We start from the raw sequence: 16,935 nt of genomic DNA on the forward strand, positions 1-16,935 counted from the left end.
GGGGGCGCATTTCCGCAGCCGCTCCCGGAAGGGGGCGAGAGGGGCTTTCGACGCAGTAGTGTTTCCGGGCGCCTACTCGAGAGTGAAACTGAAACTGAGGGCTTTCAGGCCCGCGGGTAACAGGTACGCGTTTATCTCCCTCCTTTGCTTTACCCAGCCATTGGCCACACTTTCCCCGACCAGACGGGTGGTGGAGGCTTGTAGATCTGATCTGAAGACTGGGAAATCCCTTGCGTCTCCATTCACTTTGGGTTCGGAGGTCATTTCCGACTCCACGCTTAGTGGAGTCCTTCCACACAAACTTCTCAAGGGCCAGCCTGCTGGTTTCTGCTGGCTATTTCGTCATCCACGATTCTCTTGATGTTCTTTTTTTTGCGCTTATGATATGATTGTACATCAGAAAGCCCAGTTCAATGGAAAAACTATATAAAAAGAATTTAGTAAATTAGCAAGATATAAAATTAACACACTAAAATCAACGCCCTTCATATATGTGAATAGTCAATGATAACGAGTTACGAGGTATAATGGAAGAGAATACCGTATTTACAATAGCAAGAAAAAAAGTGAAAATAGGAATAAACAAGAAATGAGCAAAACTTCTCTGGGGGAATCGTTAAAACACTCCTAAATGGCCAAGTGTACATTAAACAAATAGAAAGCAATATGCTGTTCTTGGAAAGACCCAAAGAGGTCAGTCCTCCCTAAATATGTATGCAACTATACTATTCCAACAAAAATATCAACCAATATTGTTCTGGAATTAGATAACTTGATTATAAAGTTCAAGTAGGGACGTAAGAATAGACAGGAAACCCATGAAAAAGAACAATGGTGAGGGACAGTCATTTCAGATACTGGAACATACACGTATTATTTTAGTTTATTAACGGAGAACGAATATACCAGAAATAGATGCAGGTATATAAGGATATTCAGTAAATGATGAAGGTGACATCACATATAAATGGGGAAATGAATCACTTAGAAGTTGTACGGGGATGACAACCATTTGGCAAAGCTAAACTGGATTTGTATTTCCCACCACACATCACAATCAAGATAAATTCTAAATGGATCTGAGATCTAAATGTAAAAAATCCACCTATACATGTATTAGAAAACATGAATAATAATTCTAACAATGGGACTGGGGAAACGTTATCTAACCATATGACTCAGAATCCAAAAGCCATACAAGTAACAAATCTGACTACATGAAATTAAAATGTATTGCTTGTCAAAAAAAAAATACCACAAGAAAAAGGTTTGCAACATGTAGAGAAGATGGCCAAAAGATAGTTGACAGAATAAAAATGCTAGCACCCCTTGAACATCTATAAAAATGTTCAACTTCACTCAAAATATGAACATATGAATTGAAAACTATGCTGAGTGAGGTACCATTAGTCATTAGATTGGCAGTGGTCCAAGAGTTTGACAGTACACTCTACTCATGAGGAAAGGGAAACTCTTAACATATTCCAGTGGGAATGCAAAATGGTACGACCCATAGGTGGGAAAAATAATACTATACAGCAAAATTATATATGTAAGTTTACCCTTTGTTCCTGCAATACCACTTCTAGAAATCCATCTCAGAGTTACTTTGACAAAAATATAAAGTGACATACACACAAGATTAAATGGGATCGGGGGAGACCTGACTTTTAAAATGCTAAATATGAGGGAATGAAATTGAGAAATACTCAGGAGGATAAATGGATCAAGGCTTTGTCATTGATTATGTGGGGGTTAAGAGAACCAAAAAAAAGCCTGGCATCATCAGAGGATGGTGGTCCCTCCACCAAGACCGGGGACACTAAATGACAGGTAGCATTTTGAGAAGAAATGTATGAGCTCAGCTTGGCCATGTTAAGCTTGAAATCCTGGAAAGCATCACACTGTAGATGTTGCTTTTTGTTAATGGATTGGTTTAGGGATTTGTGGGTCTAGGAGTCATGAGAAAAGAGTTAGCTTGAGATCCATATTTTGGAGCTTCTACCTTTCAGTAATTGTTAAAATGATTAAGATATCTCACGAAGTGTGTGGTGCTAAAAGACAGCCTAGGACAGATTTCTGGAGTGCCCTTTTCATAGACTCTTCTTTCAGGGCATCTGGGGAGAAGGGAGAGAGAGAGCCCTCCTCATACCTTGCCAGGTCTCAAATCTTATGTGAAGCCATACAACATCTCAGAAAACAACACACACAGAGAAATTATTGGACAACAACTTGAATTCATCCTGGAAGTGAACCTCAAGCTCACTTTGGGGTTCTTTTCTAGGCATCTAGAAAAGAAAACTCAGGGTTTTCCAAGTTCCACTTGGCATGACTTACTGCAAGAAGCTGATATGAAAGTCTCACTTAAAAAGTCAGCTTGCACCAAGGACGATTGACTTGGCATAGTTCCCAGGGACATAGGTAAAAAGTCAACTTTGTCATAGATACAGTGTAGCCACAAGAAAAGAGCATCTAAGCACAAAGAGATCTTAAGACAGAGAGAACTCTGAGTAAAACCATTCTCCATCTTTTGACTCTGGAGAAACACAGGGATATAGAGACAAAGAGCAGACAAAAATGGATCTCCAGAATACCTTTATTTTAAACAATTTTTGTCTAATGTTATTACTAACACTTTTTGGCCATTTTACTAACCAAATAACTCTAACATTTAAAAGGGAGAAAGTTTCTTGTGATATATTGGCAAGCCTTCTAACTGCTCTTAAAATCAAAAGGGAAAAAAAGCAGATGTTGATATCTAGAACTCAAAGAATAAGAGAAAATGTAAAACTGTAATATCAGAAGCTCACTCTGTTACTTTGTGAACATGAAAGCATGTATAAACTTGATTGCTCATAATTGTGTCAGGTTTATTTAGTGAGATTGAAAGGGGATGGAGACAATTGAGAAAGTATTTAGGAAAAGTTTCCAATAAAGGCTTATTTTTCCTTTGTACTTTAAATCCGAGGTGGATAAACGTATTGTGGAAAATTAAAGATGGCTACAAATTCTTTGACATTTCACATCAAGATGGTGGGGTCTGTGTCACCTTCCCGTGAATCTGAGTGGGTTAATGATTGATTTGACCAATAAAATACTGCAGGAAGTATTTCATTTACAGATTTGAAATCAGAAGCCAAAAGCAAAACAAAGTTTTATGATGTGAATTCTGTGAGCTTCAGAAAGTATATAGTTGAGAACACAGGTACTTCAGAGAAAGCATATAGTGAGAACACAGGTAAATATATCAATAAAGGAAGAACTCTCGGAGTTCACATGGATACAGTAGAATGTTTTGCTTCCTATTTATACCTCTAATCGGAGAGTCCATAACTAGCTGTTTTTTAAAAAGACCGAATAGTGTCTAATTGATGAACTACTGATATCGTTTGTTTTTTGCAGGTCATCTCTCAGCTGTCTTTAAGAAATGTGCAACAGATTAAGAAAAAGTCTGAAAGCTATTTCAATAGGTCCATGCTGGTAAGCAGAAACTGAGCCATGTAACTGGGTACAAATTGAATAAAACCTTGTTTTAAAAAGTGAGTTAAAAAAGTAAAAGTGAGTAAAAATTTAAGCTGCCCTCTGTCCCAGGGACACAAAAGTAGGAGCTGAGAATAGTATCATAATCATACATTGAAGATTGTGACTTAAATTCTAATTGAATATTGCAGATATTCAATAGGCAATGTTTAGAGTAAGCAAACAAAAAACAACAAGAAAGCAATAGAACCAAATTGCTTAGTGATATGGAGGTGACCATTATGAGAAGCAGGCATAGAAAAGGTAGCCCTCAGGAGTACTGGAGAGTGTGTCAAATGATAAAGTAGATCTGTTGCTTTTCATCATAAAACCTGGTTTGCTATTTGATTTTTTAAATATTATAAACTTTTCAGGGCATAGTGGTCTATAAAAAATTATAAGCTTATCTTACTTTGATTAGAAAAAAGTAGCATGTTGACAATTTTCATGGTTAAAAAGAGAGAGAGAGAGAGAAAGACAACAGCAAAAGAAAAATTAAAGGACAGTGGTGCATGCATGTAATCCCAGCACTTTGGGAAGCCAAGGTCGTAGGATCACTTGAGGCCAGGAAGTTGAGGCTTGCAGTGAGCTGTGATTGCACCACTGCACTGAAGCCTGGATGACAGAATGAGACTTTGTCCTCTAAAAAGGAAAATTAACATTCTGAGCATTTGTCAAAATGCACATGCCCAAGGTGAACAATGCCCAAGGTGAACGATATGAACATATTAACAAAATAGTGAAATGTACTTATCCTAGAAGCATCCACCAGGCAATTTTGTTGTTTAACACAGATGGTTTCTTTGGAAGAGCTAGATGGTAATCTGAGTTACAGGTCCTCAGGGTCTTGAAATTCACAGATCACTAAGATCTCATGGCTCATCTACAATATCTGCTGTTTGCGTGCGTGCGTGTGTGCGTGTGTGTGTGTGTGTGTGTGTGTATGTGTGTGTGTGTAGAAAATAGACTTTGATCTTTTGGTAAAACTGATATTTTTTTTTTTTTTTTTTTTTTTTTTGAGACGGAGTTTCACTCATGTTACCCAGGCTGGAGTGCAATGGCGCGATCTCGGCTCACCGCAACCTCCGCCTCCTGGGTTCAGGCAATTCTCCTGCCTCAACCTCCTGAGTAGCTGGGATTACAGGCACGCACCACCATGCCCAGCTAATTTTTTGTATTTTTAGTAGAGACGGGGTTTCACCATGTTGACCAGGATGGTCTCGATCTCTTGACCTCGTGATCCACCCGCCTCGGCCTCCCAAAGTGCTGGGATTACAGGCTTGAGCCACCACGCCCGGCCAAAACTGATATTTTTTGCATGACTTCTTAGGGGCCCTATAGAAAATTCCTCCCACTTTGAAGACAACATGTTGAGTTTCATCTAGGATTGAATAAAAGCATTGAGAATATGTGTATAAAAGAAAGGAGAAAAGGAAAAAAATAGGGGAAATGGTAAACTGTGTCTTCCACAAACACTAAAAGGAACACTGTTGGGAGCTACAGCAGTAGCTAATTTTGATGTCATGAGGAGAGCGTCAGGGTGACAGAAGCAGAGCACTGGTTTAAGAGAAAGGTCTGAATCTAAGAGATTTTGATGTAGGACTGAACTTCACTTCTGGCAGTTAATAACCGAGTGACTGTTTTATAAGATTTAAAGATTGTTTGATGAAGGGACCCAACATACTGATGATGAAAAGCAGAACTTTGTTACTTACAGCTCCAAAAGAGAGAAGCTGCCATGTGGAACTACACAGAGTCGGACCCAGGGACAGAGTAAGGGCAAGCTGGAGCTGCAGAAGGCAATGCATATATGGCAGGCAGGAGGAGTTAGCTTGGTTTCAGGGGCTCCCTGTGGACTGGTTAATTTCATAGCCTCTGGGTCACAGGTGCTGTCCCAAGTTGTCTAGTACCTGTCCTCAGAGAATGAGACCCTGATAAGGGAGGTAGTTGTGGTGTGTACACAGTGGCTTCAGAGAATGGAGGAACAATAAGTAAAGAGATTGGGATGGGGGCTTAGCAAACCACCTGCAAAGAGGAATTGAAGAGTTGTTAGCCATCACTTTCAAACTGGGTCAAGACAGCATTTGTGAAATATGACACAGTGACCTTGAACATATGACCAATCCACTAAGTTTCAGTTGCCTCCACTCTAAAACATTTCATGTGTAAAGTATCTACTACTAGTACCTAGTTATAATACATTCACAGTAAATGGCATTTACAATAATACATTATAGACAACTTGCTTTGATGTCTGACACCAGTTTATTGAATTTCTTGGTCGATAATCTGTGTGATAACGATAATCTGGGTGATAAATAAGGTATTTACAGTAAAGGCAGATTTCCCACTTTAAAAGCAATCATAAAATCTTTGCTGACGTTTAATCAGTATTGCTTACTATGCTGTTTTACAATAGTCTCAAATTTAAAAATAGTTTGCTAAACTTACTACACAGTTTACACCGAAAAGGCTTTTCCTCCAGTTTGTACTCAGAGATGGTTAAACAGGCCTGTGTTCTGAAGTCTTTGCCATACTCATTGCAATAATAGCGCTCCTCTCCAGCATGGAAAAACTGGTGCTTGTTAAGGGCTAACAACTGGCAGGAGGCTTTCTAACATTCATCGCATTTATGGGGCCTCTCTCCAGTATGTGTGTGCTTTTTTAATGTCTGAAACAGCTAGCGTTTTCACTTAAGGTCTTCCTACATTCTTCATATTTGTAGTATTGGTCTGCATAAGTTTTCTAATGTTGGGTATGTCCTGGGCTCAAGTGCTTCCCACAATCAGTATCTTCGAGGTATTTCTCCCTTGAGGAGTGCGTGTTCTGATGTTTCACAAGACTTAGTAATTGCAGAGTCACTAGTCTCAATTTCATTATGCTCACAGAGCTTGTCCTTCAGAAACTCATTTCCAGGAAGGCTCCTGTTGTGACTCTTACTTTCTTACTGGGTATCTTCTTTCTCCTTTGAGTGAGCATTCTTAGTGCAGATGTTGGGTTGCCCATGCCAGTCCTATTTGCAGGATTTCTCCCCATAGTGGATCTCTGCTGCTCTGTGTGGCCTGCTGTCTACCTGAAAGCTAACACTGAATACATTTAAATAATTTTTTCCTCTAGTGGATCTTCTGAAGCCAGAAGAGGGATACATTGTATAAAGAAGCTTTCCCACTGTCATGGCACTTACAAGCATTCTTTGCTGTATAAACTATCTGATGCTGAATCAAGGCAGACTGATGAATCAAGGTTTTACTACACTGATTCCAACCAAAGCATTTCTCTTCCAAATGTTTTTTTAAGATCATCAAAAACTCTTGCATTCTGAGTAAAGCCTTTTCAACAAGTGTTTCTCACCTGTGTAAAGTCTCCAATGTCAACTAAAGAGTAATTTTTAACTGATTTTCCACACCCATCATATTTTGGATTTTTCCTTCCTTTTGGATTCCCATTTGATGAATAAGGCCATTGTTTGATCTAAGGGTCTTCCCGTACTCTTCATATATACAGTGGATGGGCTTAGAGTGTGCTTTCTTTGATGCTGAGCGAGGTCTGCATTTGGAGTAAAGGCTTTCCCATGTGGACCATGCTTCAGGGCTTTCTGTGTTCAGAGGAGCCTCTGATGCTGATTATGTACTAAATTCTAGATAAAGTTCGTTTTGGAGTCATTGAGTTTGACTTGTTTCTTAATCATGGAATGTACCTAACTTCTCCTTCAGCTTCTGTAAAATTTTCATTTGGGTCTGCCACGTATGTCTCTGTGTGTTTCCCTTTCTTCATGTTTCTTGCTTTGGTCGTATATTTCTGTATTTGCTTCTGGAATCACCATCTGAAGCTACAAGTAGATGGACTGTCCAAGGAAGAATATAAATTCAATGAGTACAATTCAGATTTATGAGACAACTATTTTAGAATGTGGGTAACAGGGCTTCTGCATCTAGCAAAGGGAAGTGGTTAGCAAGAAGACTGATGAAGGTCACTGAAAAAATGCAAAGCAAAATAAGAAGCAAATCTAGATGTGTAGAAGGGACAATATTAGAGAGCAAGGAGACATTGTCTGAAACTTTTGCAGTGGCAAAGTGATGCACATGGGTAAGCGAAGAAATACGGACTAAGTATAAAAACTTAGGAATAGTAACCAGCAGTAAGAAGCAGGAAAGGACCATTAATGATGATGATTTTGAGGTTGAGTTATAATAATAATGGACAACCATAAAAGGGATCACAGTAAATATGAGAATATGTGACAGAGACACTCTAGAAATAAGCAAGTCAAGGTTTAGTGGAAGCCTCGCTCCATTTGGGATACTTATTATCCTAAGTCAGTAACTGATGATGTCCTGGAATCTCTGTATATCCAAGACTTCTTAAAGAGATCCTTCTCATGAACTTTGCTACTTAGAAAGGAAATTAAATATGTGTAATAAAAATATGCTGTGGTTTTGGCATTTATTTAAATGTATAAACAACATAAAGAATATATGATTTGGCCAGAGGCAGTGGCTTATTCCTATAATCCTAGCCCTTTGGGAGGCCATGGTGGACAGATCGCTTCAACCCAGGAATTTGAGACCAGCTTGGGTAACATAGCAAGAACTCATCTCTGCAAAAACTACAAAAAAGTTTAGCCAGGAGTGGTGGTGCCCACCTGTATTCTGTGGTGTATATTTACCGTGTTTCCTTTATCCATTCCACCACTGATGGACATCTAAGTTGATTCCATGTTTTTGCTATTGTGTATAGTGCTGTGATGAACATATGAGTGCATATATCTTTTTGGTAGAATGATTTATTTTTCTCTAGGTACATACCCAGTAGTGGGATTGCTGGGTTGAATAGCAGTTCTTCGAGAAATCACCAAACTGCTTTCCACAGTTGCTGAACTGTGTATAAGCATTCCTTTTGCTCCTCAGCCTCACCAGCATCTCTTATTGTTTGACTTCTAAATAACAACCATTCTGACTGGTGTAAGATGGTTCTCACTGTTCTTTCTATTTGCATTTCTCTGATGATTAGTGATCTTTCACGTTTTTTCATGTTTGCCTGGCTTCTTTTGAGATATGTTATGTGTTTTGACCAAATTTTAACGGGATTTTTTTTGCTTGTTGAATTGTTTGAGTTCCTTATAAATTCTGGATATCAGATCTTTGCTGGATGCAGTTTGCAAGTATTTTTTTTTCCCCATTCTGTAGGCTATTTACTGTTGATAATTTATTTTACTGTGAAGAAGCTCTTTAATTAGGTCCCATTTGTCAATTTTCATTTTTGTTGAGATTGCTTTTAAGGACTTAGTGATAAATTCTTTCCCAAGGCTGATGTCCGGAATGGCATTTCCTAGGTTTTCTTCTAGGATTCTTATAGTTTGCAGTCTTACTTTTAAATATTTCATCCATCTTCATATATATATATATATGTATGTATGTATGTATGTATGTATATGTAAAACTGCATTTTAGGTTCTGGGGTACATGTAAAGAATGTGTAGGATTGTTGCATAGATACATACCTGGCAATGTGGTTTGCTGCCTCCATTCCCATCACCTATATTTGGCATTTCTCCCTATGTTATCCCTCGCCAACTTCCTACCCCTCACTGTCCCTCCCCTAGTCCCCCACTGACAGACCTCAGTGTGTGATGCTCCCCTCCCTGTGTCCATGCTCCCCTCCCTGTGTCCATATATACCCAGTAATTGGATTGCTGGGTCAAATGGAATTTCTATTTCTAGGTCCTTGAGGAATCGCCACACTGCCTTCCACAATGGTTGAACTAATTTACATTCCCACCAACAGTGTAAAAGCGTTCCTATTTCTCCACATCCTCTCCAGCATCTGTTGTCTCCAGATTTTTTAATGATCGCCATTCTAACTAGCATGAGATGGTATCTCAGTGTAGTTTTGATTTGCATTTCTTTAATGAACAGTGCACGTTTCTTGGCCTCATAGATGTCTTCTTTTGAAAAGTGGCTGTTCATATCCTTCACTCACTTTTGAATGGGTTTGTTTTTTTCTTGTAAATCTGTTTTAGTTCTTTGTAGATTTCGGATAGAAGTCCTTTGTCAGATGGGTAGAGTGCAAAAATTTTTTCCCTTTCTGTTGGTTGCCGGTTCACTCTAATGATTGTTTCTTTTGCTGTGCAGAAGCTGTGGAGATTAATTAGATCCCATTTGTCTATTTTGGCTTTCGTTGCCAATGCTTTGGGCGTTCTAGTCATGAAGTCCTTGCCTATGCCTATGTTCTGAATGGTTTTGCCTAGGTTTTCTTCTGAGGTTTTTATGGTGTTAGGTCTTATGTTTAAGTCTTTAATCCATCTGGAGTTAATTTTAGTGTAAGGTGTCAGGAAGGGGTTCAGTTTCTGCTTTCTGCACATGGCTAGCCAGTTTTCCCAACACCATTTATTAAACAGGCAATCCTTTCCCCATTGCTTGTTTTTGTCTGGTTTGTCAAAGATCAGATGGTTGTAGGTGTGTGGCTTTGCCTCCGAGGGCTCTGTTCTGTTCCATTGGTCTATATCTATGTTTTGGTACCAGTACCATGCTGTTTTGATTATTGTAGCCTTGTAGCATAGTTTAAAGTCTGGTAATGTGATGCCTCCCGCTTTGTTCTTTTTACTTAGAATTGACTTGGCCGTGAGGGCTCTCTTTTGGTTCCATATGAAGTTTAAGGTGTGTTTTTTTCTAGTTCTTTGAAGAAGGTCATTGGTAGCTTGATGGGGATAGCGTTGAATCTGTAAATTACTTTGGGCAGTATGGCCATTTTCACGATATTGATTCTTCCTAACCATAAACATGGAATGTTTCTCCATCTGTCTGTGTCCTCTCTTATTTCGTTGAGCAGTGGCTTATAATTCTGGAAGAGATCCTTTACATTCCTTGTTAGTTGTATTTCTGGGTATTTTATTCTCTTTGTAGCAATTGTGAATGGCAGTTCGTTCTTGATTTAGCTCTCTTTAAGTATGTTATTAGTGTATAGGAATGCTTGTAATTTTTGCACATGATTTTGTATCCTGGGACTTTGCTGAAGTTGCTTATCAGTTTCAGGAGATTTTGGGCTGAGACAATGGGGTCTTCTAGATATATAATCATGTCATCTGCAAATAGAGACAATTTGACTTCCTCCTTTCCTATTTGAATACCCTTTATTTCTTTTTCTTGCCTGATTGCTCTGGCTAGAACTTCCAGTACTATATTGAATAGGAGAAGTGAGAGAGGGCATCCTTGTCTACTGCCAGATTTCAAAGGGAATGCTTCCAGTTTTTGCCTATTCAGTATGATACTGGCTGTGGGTTTATTGTAAATAGCTTTTATTATTTTGAGATATGTTCCGTCGATACGTAGGTTATTGAGAGTTTTTAGAATAAAGCGCTGTTGAATTTTGTCGAAGGCCTTCTCTGCATCTTTTGAGATAATCATGTGGTTTTTGTCTTTGATTCTGTTTATGTGGTGAATTACATTTATAGACTTGCATATGTTGAACCAGCCTTGCATCCCGGGGATGAATCCTGCTTGATCATGGTGGATAAGCTTTTTGGTGTGGTGTTGCAATTGGTTTGCCAGTATTTTATTGAAGATTTTTGCATCTATGTTCATCATGGATATTGGCCTGAAGTTTTCTTTTCTTGCTGAGTCTCTGCTGGGTTTTGGTATCGGGATGAAGTTGGTCTCATAAAGTGATTTGGGAAGGATTCCCTCTTTTTGCATTGTTTGGAATTGTTTCGGAAGGAATTGTACCAGCTCCTCTTTGTATGTCTGATAGAATTCGGCTGTGAACCCATCTGGACCTGGGCTTTTTTTGGGTGGTAGGCTCTTAATTGCTGCCTCAACTTCAGACCTTGTTATGGGTCTATTCAGGGCTTCAACTTCTTCCTGGTTTAGGCTTGGGAGGAGGCAAGTGTCCAGGAATTTATCCATTTCTTCCAGGTTTACTAGTTTATGTGCATAGAGTTGTTTGTAATAATCTCTGATGATGGTTTCAATTTCTGTGGAATCTCTGGTGATATTCCCTTTATTGTTTTTTATTGCATCCATTTGATTATTCTCTCTTTTCTTTTTTATTAATCTGGCTAGTGGCCTGTTTTGTTGATCTTTTTGAAAAACCAACTCCTGGATTTATTGATTTTTTGAAGGGTGTTTTGTGTCTCTATCTCCTTCAGTTATGCTATAATCTTAGTTATTTCATGTCTTCTGTAGGTTTTGAGTTTTTTTCATCTTGCTCCTCTAGCTCAGTTTTGACGATAGGGTGTCAGTTTTAGATCTCGCCTTGCTTCTCATGTGGGCATTTATTGCTATATATTTTCCTCTAGAGACTGCTTTAAATGTGTCCCAGAGATTCTGGTACATTGTGTCTTCGTTCTCTTTGGTTTTGAAGAACATCTTTATTTCTGCCTTCATTTCATTGTTTATCCAGTCAACATTCAAGAGCAAGTTGTTCAGTTTCCATGAAGCTTTGTGGCTCTGAGTTAGTTTCTGAATCCTGAGTTCTAACTTGATTGCACTGTGGTCTGAGAGACTGTTTGTTATGATTTCCATTCTTTTGCATTTGCTGAGGAGTGATTTACTTCCAATTATGTGGTCAATTTTAGAGTAGGTGCAATGTGGTGCTGAGAAGAATGTATATTCTGTGGATTTGGGGTGGCGAGTTCTGTAAATGTCTATTAGGTTTGCTTGTTCCAGGTCTGAGTTCAAGTCCTGGATATCCTTGTTAATTTTCTGTCTGGTTGATCTGTCTAATATTGACAATGGGGTGTTAAAGTCTCCCACTATTATTGTGTGGTAGGCTAAGTCTCTTTGTAAGTCATTAAGAACTTGCCTTATGTATCTGGGTGCTCCTGTATTGGGTGCGTATTTATTTAGGATCGTTAGCTCTTCTTGTTGCATTGATCCTTTTACTATTATGTAATGTCCTTCTTTGTCTCTTTTGATCTTTGTTGGTTTAAAGTCTATTTTATCAGAGACGAGAATTCTAACTCTTGCTTTTTTTTGCTCTCCATTTGCTTGGTAAATCTTCCTCCATCCCTTTATTTTGAGCCTATGTGTATCCTTGCATGTGAGATGGGTTTCCTGGATACAGCACACCGATGGGGCCCCCCTTTTTTCAGTTGAATGGGCGACTCTGTCTCCCAGGCATTCCAGTCTCCAGTTGAAAGGGCGCCTGGATTTGTGTGAGTTTTTGTGCGGAACCCGCTGCTCCGGCTGAAACAGCCGCTCTGGAGACTCGTGGCACTTTTCCACCCAGGAATCTCATGGTCTGTGGTCAGTAAAAGTTTGTTTGGAAATGTGGTGATCACTCACCCTCTGCATTGTTGCTGGGAACTGCAATCCAGAGCTGTTCCTATTCAGCTGTCTTCTAATCTAATCCATCTTGAATTAATTTTTATATGTGATGAAACATAGGGATCCAGTTTCATTCTTCTGCATATGGCTAGCCAACTATCTCAGCACCATTTATAAATAAGCACCTGTTGCTTATTTTTGTTCTTTGTCAAAGATCAGATGACTGTAGGTATGTGACTTTATTTTTGGGTTCTCTGTTTTGATCTGTTGGTCTCTGTGTTTGTTTTTATGTCAGCACCATGCTGTGTTAGTTATTTTAGTCTTACAGTATAGTTTGAAGTCAAGTTATGTGATGCCCCCAGATTTGTTCTTTTTGCTTAGGATTGCTTTGACCTTTTTGGTTACTTTTTTCTTCCATATGAATTTTAGGGTAGTTTTTTTCTAATTGTGTGAAAAATGACATTGGTAATTTAACAGGAATAGTATTGAGTCTATAGATTGCTTTGGCTAGTATAATCATTTTAGTGATATTGATTCTTTCAATCCATGAGCACAAAATGTGAAAAAGAAAAGAGTTTATGGCTTTTAGTTGGCAGTATTTAAAAAAAAAGAAAGAAAGAAAAAAGAAGCAACGTAAAAACCCTCTAAGGCCAGTTACAAAATAATTCAATACTATTGCAGTGAAATGTATGTCAGCTACATATATGTATTATATGTAACTTGGAAAGATATCCATAATGTAATATTAAACTAAAAAACAAGTGGTAAACAATATGTATAGTATAATGACATTTTAGCATGTATGCATGCTTTCCTAGTAAGCATGCACCTACTAAAATTTTATGTTTCCTCCACTCATTTAAAAATGTACATTTAAAACTTTATTTATTGCATGTAGCCTTTTAATCATTCTGTTGACTTCAATATAGAAAAACATTCTCCTGTCTTTGGGGTAAGAGGTCTGCATCAAGGAAGTTGGCAGTATTAGAAGGGAGAAACTGAACCATGCAAAATAAGACGAAAGCAACAGGATTTTTTTAAAAAACAATTTTAAGGCAAAGAAGTTAAGAAAGAAAAGGTTAAAGTGATATGCTTAGAGGAACAAGTTAAAAGTGGAATAGGCATTAACAAATAAAAGGTAGGCAGAGATTTTAGTCACGAGGTTCATTTGGAAAAATGCAAAAAGACAGCAACATTTCCTAACTTCTTCTTTGCTATCTTCTCCTCAGTGTTCTCCTTAACAGTGTACAACTCCCAAGATTCAGAGCTGAGTTGACCCTTTACTGGCTGGAGCCAGATGCCAGGTGAGTCCTGTGTGGCTGCCAGATACACTATTTGCCGTTGGGGGCACTTCTTGTCACCTGTAGAAGGGTGGGGAACTGGGGACAATTAGATATAGTTAAATGAGGGTGACATTTGCTGAAAATTAGAGCTTAAAATCCCAGTATTACTGTGGAACACATAATGGGAGAGCTGAAAGCGGTTATCCCTGCAAGGGCAGGGATAAAGGGACAAAGGAGAAAATACACAGGGACAACAAGTTAAAAAACCAAAGTAGAACAAAAATAAATAATTCTGGCCAATAACATGTTAGCCATTTCCCTGTAACTACACTAGAAAAGTGATCTCAACTCTCTTATCTCTCTCTGGAGATAATACTTGCTATCTGATAGACATTTCTTCTTTATTTTACCTTTCCTTCTGGATCATTCAGCTTTCTCTCCAAATTCTTCAGTACAGACAGCCTCTTCCCTATACTCTGAGATGCTCCTATACTCAGACCTGGATTTCTTGGGCAGGATGGTCAGGAACTACTCCAGTAACAGCAGTTCCAAGATGTGTTACTTACTGTGTATTGCTGCTCTCCATCATTGATGGTGACGAGCCTGAAGCTGGATGCATGAGGCCCAAGTAAATACCCATAGTACTCTGTCTGAAGAACCCCTGACCAGAAGCTCCCTTTCTATGTGGGCTAGATTCTTTAACTATTTGACATTTCTCTGGTTCTTCTGTAATTGGTCTGAATACATTCCTGGGTGAAACAGCTCAGAAGACTGGCTCACTGTAGCAGTAGGTGTACTTCAGGCTGATGCTAAGGCATAACGTTAGCATTATTGTTAAAGAAGATCAACCCCAAACTGGAACAGATTTACTCAGAGTGAATGGCTGTGATCAAGGCAAAGTAAAAAAAAAATTGGAAAGTAAAAAAAATTTCTGTGAAATAAGCAAAAAATGACATAAAATTAACTAAGAGACATTTTAGTTACTTCAGGAATAAAGAATAAGACACTATTCGGTTTTAGAACTATTAAATGCAGTGAAATATTCAGATGATTAAGAAAATAGGTGCAAAAAGTGATGCCCATAGCTTGGCCTGCTTATATTGCATGTCAAAGATGGGTCTATTAACATTTACAGGCATACATTGGAGATATTGCAGATTTGGTTATAGAACACTGCCAAAAAGCTAATATTCCAATAAAGTAAGTCTCACAATTTTTTTGGCTTTCCAGTGCATATAAATGTTACGTTTATGCTATATAGCAGTCTATTAAGTGTGGAGTAGCATGTCTAAAAAATGTACATACCTTAATTAAGAGATTTTTATTGCAAAACAAGGCGGGACTCTTCAGTGAGTCATAATCTTTTTGAGGCTGCAGAGTCTTGCCTTGATGGCTGCTGACTGATGGCTGATCAGGGTGATAACTGCTGAAGGCTGGGTTGGCTGTGGCAATTTCTTAAAATGTGACAACACTGAAGTTTGCTGCATCAATTGATTTTTCCATTCATGAACTATTTCTCTGTGGTATGCAATGCTGTTTAATAGCATTTTACCCAAAGAACTCTCGAAATTGGAGTAAATCCTCTCAAACTCTGCCACTGCTTTATCAATTAAGTTTATGTGCCATCCTAAATTCTTTGCTGTTATTTCAACAATTTCAGAGCATCATCAGGAGTAGATTTCATCTCAATAAACCACTTTCTTTGCTTATCCATAAGAAGCAACTTCTCATCCATTCAAATTTTATCATAAGCATGAAGCAATTCTGTCACATCTTCAGGCTACACTTCTAATCGTAGTTCTCTTGCTGTTTCTACTATATCTGCAGTTATTTCCTCCACTGAAGTCTCGACCCTCTTAAAGTCATCCATAAGGATGGTAATCAACTTCTTCCAACTCCTGTTCATGTTGATATTTTGTTCTCTTCCCATGAATCACGAATGTTCTTGATTGTATCTAGAATATGAATCCTCTCCAGGAGGTTTTCAATTTACTTTCCCCAGATCCATCAGAGAAATCACTATCTTTAGCAGCTATAACCTTACAAAATGTATTTCTTAAATAATAAGACCTGAAAGTTGAAATTACTCCTTGATCTGTGGGCTGTGGAATGGTTAGCTGCGTTAGTAGGCATGAAAACAATTTTAACCTCTTGAGGAGCTCTTCAGTGACTGGTGCATTGTCAATGAGCAGTAATATTTTGAAAGGAATTTCCATGCCACCCCCTCCCCACTGCTCCCCCCGAGCAGGTAGGTCTCAACAGTGGGCTTAAAATATTGAGTAAACCATGCCGTAAATAAATGTGCTATCATCCAGGCTTTGTTTTTCCATTTTTAGAGCACAGGAAAAGTGGATTTAGCATGATTTTTTTTGTTTGTCTGTCTGACACAGGGTCTTTCTCTGTCACCCAGGCTGGAGTGTAGTAGTGAAATATTGGCTCACTATAACCTCTGCCTCCCAGGCTCAATCAGTCCACCTACCTTAGCCTCCCTAGTAGCTGGAACCACAGGTGTGTACCACCACATCCAGCTAATTTTTGTATTTTTTTGTAGAGACAGGGTTTTTCCATGTTGCCCAGGCTGGTCTCAAACTCCTGGGCTCAGCAATCCTCCTGACTTGGCTTCCCAAAGTGCTGGGATTTCAGGCATGAGCCACCATGCCCAGCCAGCATGATTCTTAAGGTCACTAGGATTTTCAGATTAGTAAATGAGCATCGGCTTCAACTTCAAATCACCAGCTCCATTAGCTCCTATCAAGAAAGTCAGTCTGTCCTTTGAAGCCAGGCACTGACTTCTCTCTAGTTATGGAAGTCTAAGATGGTATCTTCTTCCAATATAAATCCATCTACATTAAAAATCTGTTTAGTATAGC

At 38.6% G+C, this 16,935-nt stretch overlaps 1 long non-coding RNA gene across 2 annotated transcripts; it reads left to right on the forward strand.

The window, feature by feature from the left end:
- Window positions 1-3: 3 nt before the first annotated feature.
- On the forward strand, window positions 4-14,993 carry LOC116544241. Of its 2 annotated transcripts, XR_004265865.1 has the most exons (4): window positions 4-123; window positions 2,285-2,421; window positions 3,403-3,480; window positions 14,027-14,993. It is a non-coding gene; the product is annotated as an uncharacterized LOC116544241 (long non-coding RNA). The 2 variants fall into 2 exon arrangements; XR_004265864.1 differs by lacking the exon at window positions 4-123 and having other exon boundaries at window positions 130-2,421.
- Window positions 14,994-16,935: the final 1,942 nt, after the last annotated feature.

Source organism: Sapajus apella, unplaced genomic scaffold (assembly GCF_009761245.1).
Source record: "Sapajus apella isolate SASKATOON/1434 unplaced genomic scaffold, GSC_monkey_1.0 scaffold210, whole genome shotgun sequence".
Taxonomy (NCBI): Eukaryota; Metazoa; Chordata; class Mammalia; order Primates; family Cebidae; genus Sapajus; species Sapajus apella.